This window comes from Phascolarctos cinereus, unplaced genomic scaffold (genome assembly GCF_003287225.1).
Source record: "Phascolarctos cinereus isolate Bilbo 61053 unplaced genomic scaffold, phaCin_HiC Scaffold_4;HRSCAF=312, whole genome shotgun sequence".
Taxonomy (NCBI): domain Eukaryota; kingdom Metazoa; phylum Chordata; class Mammalia; order Diprotodontia; family Phascolarctidae; genus Phascolarctos; species Phascolarctos cinereus.
Window position 1 is genome coordinate 303,398,422 of NW_027555847.1, and position 12,676 is coordinate 303,411,097.

Sequence of the window (12,676 nt, forward strand, 5' to 3'; positions counted from 1 at the left end):
GAGATGTTTTAAATAGTTTTGTGATACTGATGCCATGCACTGTCCCAAAATGCCTTAATTCTATGATTTGAAAGAGAGACCTAGTCTGGGAGAAACTTTCATCAGACACATAAAGGTGTTTATTACTCTAAGGCAATCCTATGAGCAGTGGGATAAACATTTCTCTGTATCTCGGTGGCTCTTTCAATTAAATTCAACACCAAACATTTACCAAATATCTATTATGTGCAAGGCACTGAGCCCCAGGACCTAGATGGGACCATGAAGAATAACTGTGAGATGCATGAGAATTACTGAATCTTTTGGGTCCCATTAGATACAACTGTGTGCATACAAAAAAGTCCTTAATAGTCTCCAACATCATCTATCAGAGTTTTAAACTGTTTGATGAGAAAGCAATTTATGTGATGTCTGGCCATTGCCATGCAAATGATGGAATAGCAGAAGCACCTCTAAAAAATGAACCCTAATGCAGACATTATTTTTTATTCATTAATTAATTTTTAGTTTTCAACATTCATTTCTATAAAATTTTGAGTTCTAATATTTTCCCTCCCTCTCCTTCTCCCTCCCCGAGATGGCATGCAATCTGATATAGGCTCTACATATATATTCATATTAAATATATTTTCACATAAGTCATGTTGTAAAGAAGAATTAGAACCAATAGGATGAACCACAAGAAAGAAGAAACAAAATAAAGTGAGAGAGAGAGAGACAGACCGACAGACAGACAGAGAGACAGAGACAGAGAGAGAGAGAGAGAGAGAGAGAGAGAGAGAGAATGAGCGCAAATAGTATGCTTTGATCTTTCTCTGGATGTAGATAGCATTTTCCATCATGAGTCTTTTGGAGATGTCTTAAATAGTTGCATTGCTGAGAAGAGCTAAGTCTATCAGAGTTAGTCACAGAATAATGTTGTTGTTACCATGACACACATATTTTTTAATAAAATTTTAAAGCCTTGAGAGTTGGCTTTCACTCTGGTCACAAGAAGCACCATTTACTGTCCTATAGGAGCAGGAAACTTTTGTGTGCTGGCATTTCCACAAGTATCCCAGGAGCTTTGTGTTCTGTAACCACTGAGTTAATTGGCACAGCAGAACCCCAAGTGGCTTCATCACTCTTCTGAAAGGTGTTTTCAATTTAGTGACTGAGAGGGTTCCTACCTGGCTTATTGCTAAAGATTACATTATTTTAACTTTGCATTATTGCCAGCACTACTTTCACTTAGATAAACTACTCCAGATCCGAAGTATTCTTTGGGGAGGAGGAAGTAAGCAGTGGAGTGGATTGATGAGGGTGGGATAAAGTGGGGAGAAATGGGGATAGGAGTGGGTGATGGAAATTTATAGAGGAGGTTGGAAGCTTAGCTTTGAGAACTTGCATATCATTTTGCTTTATTTTTTAAATCTCTTACAAAATCCACATCCTAGGTATAACCATGGTGGCCTGGATTAGGAGTCAAGAGAGCCTGACTTTAAATTCTATCTTTTCTTCTTACTGGATCTTCAGTAAATCATTTAACTTCTCTGGGCCTCATTTTCCTCCTCTGTAAAATGAGGGTGTTGGACTATATGATCTTTGAAGTACTTTCCAGTTTTACAAACATTATCCTATGATCCTAGGACCAAGAAAGTCATAAAAACAGAGGCGTATCCAGAAGAAAGGTTCTTGCTATTGTCATAAAGCGTGTCCTTCACAGAAGGAAAATAGACATTTCCTATATGTAATGAGATCCTCCAGGTGCTATAATGTGGGTCAGGAGGATGATATTATGTTGACAGTATAATATTACTGAACCTCCACTTAGATCATTTAACCTCTTTGGGTCCCTTTGGGTTCCTTATCCATAAAATGTAGGGGTTGATCCTCTACTGAGTCTAAATGATGATCCTGTACCAAGCATCCAAGCATCACACCTGTTCACTTCCCTTATTGGTGAGCTTCTAGAGGGGGTGGATGGTTGGGGGGATGAAGGGGGTATATGTGGGTCTTCATTTTGGAGAAGGATCCAGGGTAGCTAACCACTCTCAGATGTGCTTCAGACTTTTTGGATTGTGACACCAGGGCAGGGACTCTTTATTTTTTGTTGTTGTTTTTGCTTATATTTGCATCTCTCTCTCATCACCCTCCACTCATTAGAACAGTGCCTGGTATATAATAAGAGCTTAATAAATGATTTTTGCCTTGTCTATAATGAAATCTATGGTCACTCAAAAGAGTTTACTCTAACAATAGACACAGAAGAAGACAGAAAAACAAAGAATGTGTATTCTCTGAATTATGACACACAGCTGTATATGCAGCCTACCAAATCATGTTTTTGTATATGTATGTTGGAAAGACAGGACAGATGGAATGAGTTGGACTTAGAAATAAATGGGAGGTTGAGAGCAGGCTAGATTGCAGTTAGGGAATTGTGCAGTACTTTCAATGATCCTAACGTACTCCTTGAAACAAAAATAGATCTTTTTAATCCTGATATTCTTTTGGTTGATGAGATGTATCTATGAATCATGAAATATCACACACTCAAAGGAATAAAAATTACAGGTAACCCAAAGAACAGCAAACAGATTCTGTGCAGAAGTAGGCTGCAAATACACAGACACACACACACACACACACACACACACACACACATCCTCTAGTAATCATACTATCCTTTTTGGTAGTCATATAACATTTGTGGGGCTGATTGAGTTTGCTTAGTAATTTAACTAGCCCTCTCTCCATCTCATCCAAACAGTTAATCATGCCATGCCATCCTCTTTTTTGAACCTGGATGTATATTTATTTCAACCATTTTTCATTGTGCTATTTTCAGTCCATTGTTCCGGATTGTGGGATCTTTCTGAATATTGTTTCTGTCATCCAATATATACATTACATGTTCACTTTTTCTAGAATTATTATTTGGAGGAATATAAACATAATATAACTTTATTTATAGAATGGCTATCTTTCAATAGCGTTTATGTGATGTATATGTATGTGTGTGTGTATACATATATACACACACACACACACACACACACACACACACACATACATATATATATAGAGAGAGAGAGAGAGAGAGAGGATGTATATATATATTTACGTATCTATAGCTTTACCCAGGAAGCCTTCCTCACTAGTGGGAAACCCCCTACTGATCATCTTATGATAGTGGCTCTAGAATTCCCAAGAGTTCTAGAGATACCCATGGCCTTGTGGAAGAGTCAATTTCCTGTGGAAGACTCAAGATTGAAGGGATGGTTTGACAGTGACAGTAGACCATACTTTTGTAATTCCTCATCATCAGAAATCCTAAGCATTAACACATGCATTGTCTTGTCCTTGACACTGCAGGGGACCAAGAAAGCAAGGACATAGTCTAAAATAAATAATGTTGAGGTGAAGTAGTATGTAATCATTGCAATCAGATTTTTAATGGACATAACTCAGATCGATAGCATGCTTTAGGGTTTTAAAAATACTTTTTTTTTTACAATAACCTTGCATAGTAAACAGAAAAAAATATTATTCCCATTTTATAGATTAGGAAATTGAGCCTCAATGACATTAAAATGACTGGGTGTTAGTCACCATTCTATAGTGACTGATGGAACTTGGACTCGTCCAAAGTCTTTTGTCCTTTTGCCATTCCCACTATATCATGATGGCCCAAGCAAATATATGAGGCCTCACTATTTGATTTCCATTCCATTTCTACATAAGTAGATTTAGCACTGGAATGCCCAAACTATTCTTCCAATTCAACAGCCCATATAGGGTGTTATTTACTTTCAGAAGATACATGTCTAAAGTCCTGCAAGAGATCTAACCTGTGAGAGGTGAGATGGGGCAAATAACACTGTATGGGTTTCCATTCATCAAAATTTTCCTACATGTTAAAAGTTAATTAAAATGAACATCAAATGAAATTTAAAAGGAGGAAGAGGGAGATGAGAAGTGATAAAAGGGCGATGTGAAGCCTCAGCATTGTGTGATCGGAGATCTGGGCAGCCAACTCTAGGAGGTTAAGTTTAGTTAACATTATGAGCTCACAAGTCTAGTTAGCAAACATTTATTAAATGCCTCTGCTAGGCACTGGGTTAAGTGCTGGGTGTACAAAGAACAGCAGAAGGTAGCCCTTGTTCTCAAGGAGCTCACAGTCTGTCCCTTCCTTCCCTACCTCTCCCTCCAACCCCACACCTGATGCCTAAATTACTTCCTGGTCCTTACAATAGTGTGAGGCCCCCCAAATACAAGGCCTGGGACAAATAATTTTGCCTAAAGATGGATTTAATAGGAGTGTATATAGAAGACATTTTTGAAAAGCTATATGACCTCAATGATCAGATAGTGATCTATTTCTAGGTCAATAAATACAGCAGTTTTTCTTAAAATCCCACCAGGTACATAACTCTGTGGTAGATGCTATGAAAAATAATGCACAGAAATGGGTGAGAGATACAAACCCTACCCTACATCCCTCATAGGTTTTAGAGTCTATAATCTAGATCAGTCCTGGCAAATTGCAGCCCACTGTCAAATTGACTAACCTGCATTTTTAAATATAAGACTTTAAGATGTAAAAGGTATCCTTAGCTTACAGGATGTACAAAAACAGGAGCTAAACCAGATTTGGCCAGGACAATAGTTTGCTGACTCCTGGTCTAGATCATTTTAGGAAACTAGACAGCATGCTTTTAGACACCTGAATGAAATTACTTGTAAAATTTGTGCGATGCTGCCATAGAAACCTCCAGAAATATATACATACATACATATATATGTATACATATACATATATATATATCATACACACACACACACACACGTGTGTGTGTGTGTGTGTATGTTCTGCATTTCTCTGTTGCAAAGGCAACTAGCTCCCTGTATGCTAGAAGGCAACTGGGTTGTCTGAGAATTTCAGTGATGCAGAGCAAAATAAGCACAGTCCCAGGATCTCTGAACTAAAAGAATTCAAAAAGAAACTAAACAGAATTTTTTTCTTTCTTTTCTGCATTATGTTGAGGGTTTTATTTTTCAAAAAAATAAATCTGGTTTGTGGATTGAAGTTTCAATGTTGACCACAGGAAAGAGCCTGTGGTTTTTCTTCATTGATATTGAGATAAATAAGATAAGATGGGGATAGCTCAGATTTGGAAGGGTGACATTGGGTATCATTGAAAGGATTAATGAAATGCTTCCATTTGCAATGGTGTGAAAAGTCATTAGGCTAGCAATATATACATACATTCATATGTATATGGATATGTTTAGCCAGACCCATAATTTTATTGGTGCAGCGAGTTCCAAATGAATCGTTCTACCAATGTGGACAACCCTTTCTCAGCAACCTTCTTGTGGGGTTACCAGAGGCATATACTGAGAAGCTAAGTGACTTTCTCAGATCACACAGCTAGTACATATCAAAGACCAGGTTTGCAGCCAGATCTTCCTAACTCTGAGTCTAGCACTATCTAATGCAGCATTCTGTATAGCATATAATGCTAGCCTTATGACTTTGGAGAGCAATTTATAATATTGGTCTAGAGATAGAAGTAATTGGAGAGGCCATCTAGTCCTACTCTGATGAGAAAACTCTCTGGCCCAAGTATATTAAGTGACTTGCTGAAGGTCATGGAAGTGCTAAGTGTCAAGAGGTAGATTTGAACCCTGTTCCTTTGACTCCAGAGGTAGTGCTCTTTGTACTTTATGGTAACTGGAGTGAAGAGGCATCAAATGTGCCTCCCATGGGCTACATGGAGTCCACAACACTCCCAAGTACACCCAAACCAGATTAATATGTAATTGGGAAATATCTAATGAAATAAATGAAAAGACAATAAATAACATAGATAATATAGCATTTTAAAACAGCCAATGTGCAGCACACAGGGATTCTTATGTATGGATTAGTGGCTTCCATTTCTATTTAAATTCAACACCACTACTGTAAAGGGTTTGGGTACTTAAATTGTTTCATATACAATAAGTGTTTCTCATAATATAACCATAGAAAGTCACAGTCTAAACATGGAATTTTGGAGACAGAAGGAAATATCAAATTTTCAAATATACCATCAAATCCCATTTAGAGATGACCAAACTGAGGTCTAGAGAACTTATATGACTTATTCAAGATCCCAGCTAATTGGTGACTGAACTGGGACTAGAACGTCAGGAATTTGACTATCAAGTCAATTTTTTTTCCTCTCCATTATTTGGAACAATCGCAGTTTGTTCACAGCACCCCCACACACACCATGACCTATTTTGGGCTTATTTCCAAAACACTGAAGTTTCAACATAGAACCATGATTTGTCATGCAGTCATCCAAATTCACACAAGAAAAAGTAAACTTTGTACACTATCCTGGATGAAGCCATAGACAGGATGTTGTGGGAATAACTACCTGTCTTGCTTAAGAAATTAAACTACTGCAAGTGAGTAAAAATATAGAATTTTTTAAAGATGAATATCCTCTCTGTCCCTAAAGCAATATAATCACCATATCCTCAGTCTCAGCTGCAATCAGTTTGTAACTTCGAAGTGTGCATTTTTTCTGTTTTTGCTTTGCAATAATAATATACTTGCCTTTTTCAGGATTTAGGTAGCAGAAGTTGCATTATATTTATGATGACTAAAGACACAACAACCCCTCCAATCTCACAAAGTCTGTCTTAGGGCTAATCTCACGCTGAGAAATAGCTGCATTGTCTGTAAGTGGTAAGGGGTGATATCGGAACAAAGATCATTTGGCTTTAGCCAAAACCAATGCCTTTTCCTCCCCATGCCTGCATTTGGACTAGAGGAGATGAAGAATTTGTTTACCCTCTTGCACAGTTATAGCATGAACTGCAGGGGGCAATATTTACTAAGAAACTCCAGAGGACTGGTGGTTAAGGGGGTAGACATCTGAACATTTTTAAAATATTTAAGACAGTTTGAACTGCATGTTACTTGCCAGGACCCCCACATTATATAGAGCTGCTAAAGAGAGTTCACTGTTCCAAGCCTTCTAAATGTTTTCACATGCGATATTCATGTTCTGGTTACAAAAATAAAAGCTACTGAATTAGTTTGCTTATGTTCAAGGCACTGCTTTTATATCTTGGTAAAAAATTGTGTTTGCAACATCTTTTGCATGATGGACCTTGGGGGATTTTACATAAGAAAAAATTATAACTTCTCCAATTATTGTGGTCAGTGTAGATAGAAATCTGGGTAAAATTCAGACCTTACAGAGGATCCTAAGATTTAGAGCTAGAAAGGGCCTTAGAATTCATTTAGTCCAATTTTCTCATTTTACAGATAAGGAAACTGAAGACCAGAGAAAAGGATAAACAGCCCGCTCAATGTTACCAGGTAGTAAGTAACAAAGCTGGCATTCCAAACCAAGTCTTCTGACTCTAAATCCAGGGCTATTTCCTCTACAAATTGCTGGCCTCTTTCTTCAAGAACATTTGAGTGCTTTAGGAGTTTTGTTTGTCTTTTTTTTGTGTGTTTAGGGTTTCTTTTTTGTTTGCTTTTTTTGTTTTTGTTCTTGTTTTTCTCACTGAATACTAGTGGAAACATAGCAGTGACTTGCAGTGAACAAACTAGAATCAGATCCTCCTCACCTCTCCCCCCCTTTCTCCCTCCCACCCCAGTTTTCTAGTGCTGATCTCTAAGCTATATCCAAGAGAAGACTGTGTGGTATTATGGACTGAAATCTAGCCACTGAGTCAGGGAGGCCTGAGTTCAGGCTTCCCCTCAGAAACTGGATCAATGTCCCTGGGCAAGTCAGTTAACTTCTTACTGCCCCAGGCAAATCACTGAGATTATAGGTTATGGATGAGTTGTTTATCTGCATGGATAGAGAATGTTTCCACACCAAGAGTTCTCCACATGGATAAAATTACAAGTTTTGTCTTGAAAAACAAAAGTTATATGATGGCAAATGCATCAACAGTTATTCTAACGTTGACTCCTGCACATATACATTTCCTCTGCACACTGCTTAGAATCTAATATAAAAGAGCAAATAAGCAAATCAATAGTGTGTCCAATTGGATTTTATATACTACCCTAAATGGTTTATTAAGCTGAACTCTCATCACCTACTTCTAGAGAAGCTTTCAGCTCATTCTTTGCCTGTTTCTGTCTCCTGGAAATTCCACATCTCCCCCCCCAAAAAAAAAAACACAACTAATTTAAGTGCAGAAATCCTCATTTACTTCCCATACTCAACTCCAAGAAAATTATTTGGAGAGGTTTTATTAAAGGAATTGGGTGGCTGAGGCTTTCTTAATGGAATAGGATTTTTGTCAAACATCAGTGCTTTCTAGAATTATTTCTCATTATTTTATACAAATAAAAAAGATATACAAACATTACATAAAATACATATAAATGCAAAATAAATAAGAGATTAGATGACCTGAGATAGGTCACCTCATTCCTTTGAGATTCAGTTTTCCCATCTGTAACATGAGGAGGTTGCCCTAAATAATCTCCTTTTTAGTCTGAAAGTGTATGCTCTTTGCTTTATGACATCTCACTGACAACTGAGAGCTGTCAGTCAAGCATGACTGCTCCAGCTGCTCATCAATCCCAAGGCATACACAAAGAAGCTGTCTACGTTAGGCATTAATTAACTGTGAGATGACAATAGTTTCCAATCAGAGAAATAATCACAACACCCAACGGATTCCGCTTTGCAGAGCCATGACCCCTAGGAATGTGAGATAGAAGTAAAGGGAGAAAAGAAAGGGAGGAAGGAATGAGGGAAGGTAGAGAAGGAAGAGAAGCAAAAGAAGGGAGAAAAGGAGGGAGAGAAATGGAAGAAAAGGAAAATGGAAGGGAAGAGGAGAAAGAGAAGAAGGAATAAGGAAGAAGGAATAAAAAGGAAAAGGAGGAAGAATAAAAATGGAAGGAAAAAAAGAATGAGACACATTTTAAAGGAGCTGAATTCCTAAGAGTTTTTTTTTTCTTTTTTCTGTATCAGTATAATAATGTACATATATCCTTGGATTTTTCAAGGGAAAGAGGATGGGAATGAAAGAAGGGAGAGAAAGGGAGGATTCCTAGGAGAATTTATCCATGTCCAAAAAATACTGCTGAAATAGACTGTCATATATAAACCCAAATTCTCCTTCCTCTGTAATGGTTAAAAAACAAAACAAAACTGTATACTAAGGTATAGGGTAGTTGTGATGTGCATCAAAAGAAGTAATTACTGAGGAAATTAGTCATTCAATTAATTAATCATCAAGCATTTATTGAATACTTACTATGGTCTAGGCATTTACCAGGTGATGATGTTACAAAAGGAAAAGTGAAATCATCCTTGCCTTTTAAAGGCTTACTTTCTATTAGGGAATGAAGTGTATAAAGGGAAGGCACAAGTAACTGTAAAGGTCTGGAAAGGTTTCATGCAGAAGGTAAAGCTTGAATTGGAGTCTTGAAGGAGGCTAGGGATTGATTCTAAGAAGCAGAGGCGAGGAAGGGAACACATTCTAGGCATGAGAAACAGCCCTTGAAAAGGTCTGTGTAGATGGGAGACAGAATGCCATGTATAAAGCAGGCCAGTTTGGTTGGACCATCACTGTTGTGAGGAGTAAGTTCAGTTAAGCCTGGAAAGGTAGATTGGGGCCAGCTGGTGAAGGGCTTTAATGATAAACAGAATAAAAATATTCTAGAGGTTATAGGGAGCCATTAAAGTTTATTGAGTAATATTGGTGTAACTATACACACACACACACACACACACACACACACACACACATACATATATATACATGTGTGTATATGTGTGTGTACATACACATATATACATATATGTGCATGTGTGTATGTGTATATATACATATATATATATATATATACATTTCTCTACCTAGAATTAGAACACAATCTTTTTAAAGTATCAGTAGAATAGTTTTAAAAAACCCTCAGAAGTGTATTGCTCTTTTTTCAGAGACTGTACCATTACTGGTGATTACTATATGTATTTGCCCAAGAGTCCTTTCCCCACTGCAAGTGAGGTCTGTCCTTTGGTTTATACTTTCAATTGCTATTTGAAGATTTTGTTTCTGTTTCAGTTAATACTCTGACTTTTAGATATGATGTATTCAAGGTCACCTGTGTGACCTTGGGAAAGTGACTTAACCCTCTGAATCTTGCTCTCCTCATCTGTAAAATGAAAGGGTTGGACCAGATTAAAGGTGCCATATTTGTGGATGCAGCCCACAAAACTCCTGGGTGTAGCCTGAACTGCATTTAAAAAGTAATTGGGAGGGACAGCTAGGTGGCGCAGTGGATAGAGCACTGGCCCTGAAGTCAGAAGGACTGGAGTTCAAATCCAGCCTCAGACCAAACACTTGACACTTATTAGCTGTGTGACCCTGGGCAAGTCACTTAATCCCAATCGCCTTTTAAAAAAAAGTAATTGGGAAATGTTTAACACAATAAGTGAAAATACCATAAGACACAGATAACATTAATTTGTATTTGGCCCACACAGATCTCTTTCTATTTGAATTTGAGACACCACTGTGCTAGATGACCCCTAAGTACCCTTCAAGCACTAAATCCAAGGAGTCCGAGATCTGTAGTTGAAAAGAATCATGTCATTACTTAGTCCAGAGTAGTTGCATGAGTTTTCCAGTTCTCCATAACTCTACCACAATAATGGTAATAAGGGAATTTTTGGTTTATCCCAAACTATTATTTAATTCTATATAATTTCCCCTTCCTAAGAAGTTATAGGACTTCAGCTAAACATTCAGCAGAGATATGGTGACTATTATATAGTCATTACTGATTTGCAAAATGATCAGAAAGAATTATCCCAAGTTTGCCTTTTGGTATCTTTTTAAATGAAGGCAATTAACTTAAGAAGCCCTCCTGTAACAGAGCATGTGTCCACATAATAATGTCCATCTGTGTGCATTTGGCTTCACAACATCTACAAATTCATTATTACACAACAATGCAGGCATTAGAGCACTTTATTGTGACTACAAAATCATGTTTTATTATTGCAGGTTATTATAATTAAAGTAAATGTATTCATATGGCTATTTTCACATGACCACTCTCCCATGGATAGTGGTTCTCAATGAATGATAGACCTCAGAAATAATGAAACTCTATCGTTGTTTTTCACATAATTACTTTTCAGCTCCCTGGGTGTGTCTGTCTTGTCTGTCAAATTTCTTTCAAGGGTGATGGGAGCTCAAGGAGAAAAGCAGACTTGGAAAAAGAGACCAGTGAATTTGAAGTTGAGAACACATAAGCAGAATTTGGGGAAAATGACTAAAAAAGAACATTTTTTTCTAGCAGATTCTAGTAAAGCCACTTAATTGGCTTCCACAATAGGCTGACTGCTTGAAATTGTCTCTAATAGTCTATATAACTCAGTAGGGACTTTGCATGTTTAATATAATGGAAGTAGAAACTGAAACTAATAAATCTAGAGGTTCCTAGTTAATTAAAGGAATAAATAACTCAAGTTATTTATGTTCTTGACTGAATAGAAGGGCAAGGGCCTTGTCTATAGAAAAAGAGTAGAGGTACACAACTGACCATGAAAACAAACACCATTCATTGCAACCTCATGTTTAGCAGGCACCTCCTTCTTCCCCCCTTCACCTTAGGAAAACAAATATAGTTTTATTATTCTTAAACTTTATCACTTGTTGAGACCATCGATAGCCTTCTAATAATTCCACGACTTTGCTAATTTTTGCTATGATTGCTGCCTTGCTCAAGAAAACCAAAGTCACCATAGCCTAATCTGATAGTGAGCCACAGTATTTCATAGATTCTCTAGACCCAGAGTGATGCAGGATCAACCTAGACACCCCGAGGTTCCTTCTGAACCATTTCCTTCCTTTACCTGCAGGTCACACTTCTCCATAGCTAGACCAGATCTAGCCTACTTGACAAATTGGGGTATTTTAATTTCAGACACCATCATGGCTGCTATGTGAGGACACCATCACTGGTTCTCCATTCTGCTCTGTCACCCACTTGTTTGTTAAAAAGAATCTGGTCAAAGATGACCTAGTAGCAGCAAGAATTTGAGACTCTACATAAGGTTTCAGACCTTCCATTAAATTCCCTTTTTAGTGCTTCATCAACGCATATAGGTGACCATAGGTTCTTTTTATTTTTTTTTTGGGGGGGTGAGGCAATTGGGGTTAATTACTTGCCCAGGGTCACACAGCTGGTAAGTGTCAAGTGTCTGGTCTGATACTAGATTTGAACTCAAGTCCTCCTGACTCCAGGGCCGGTGCTCTAACCACCGTGCTACCTAGCTTCCCCATAGGTTGTTAGAGGCAAAGCTAGACACAAGCTCTGGCCAGTCTTACCAAGATGGAAAACCTCAAAAGCTATGGATCAAATAGCTGAGGAATGGAGAGTCCCATCACCAGAAGATCAGCCAGTAGATGACATTTATTTTTGGCCATGGCAACTCATGAAACCATATACTATGGCATGGAGGAAGTATGATCTGCATGGGTAAAGATAGTACTGACTCGGATGAAATCACTTCTTCTGAAGCATTAAAATAAGGCTGAAGATGAAACACTTGGAAGACTAGAATGTGAATTTTCCCCATAAACACTGACAAACCCTTTTCCATTTAATACAAAGATAGGTTTCTGGTCTTGCCAGCTTGGTGTTTAG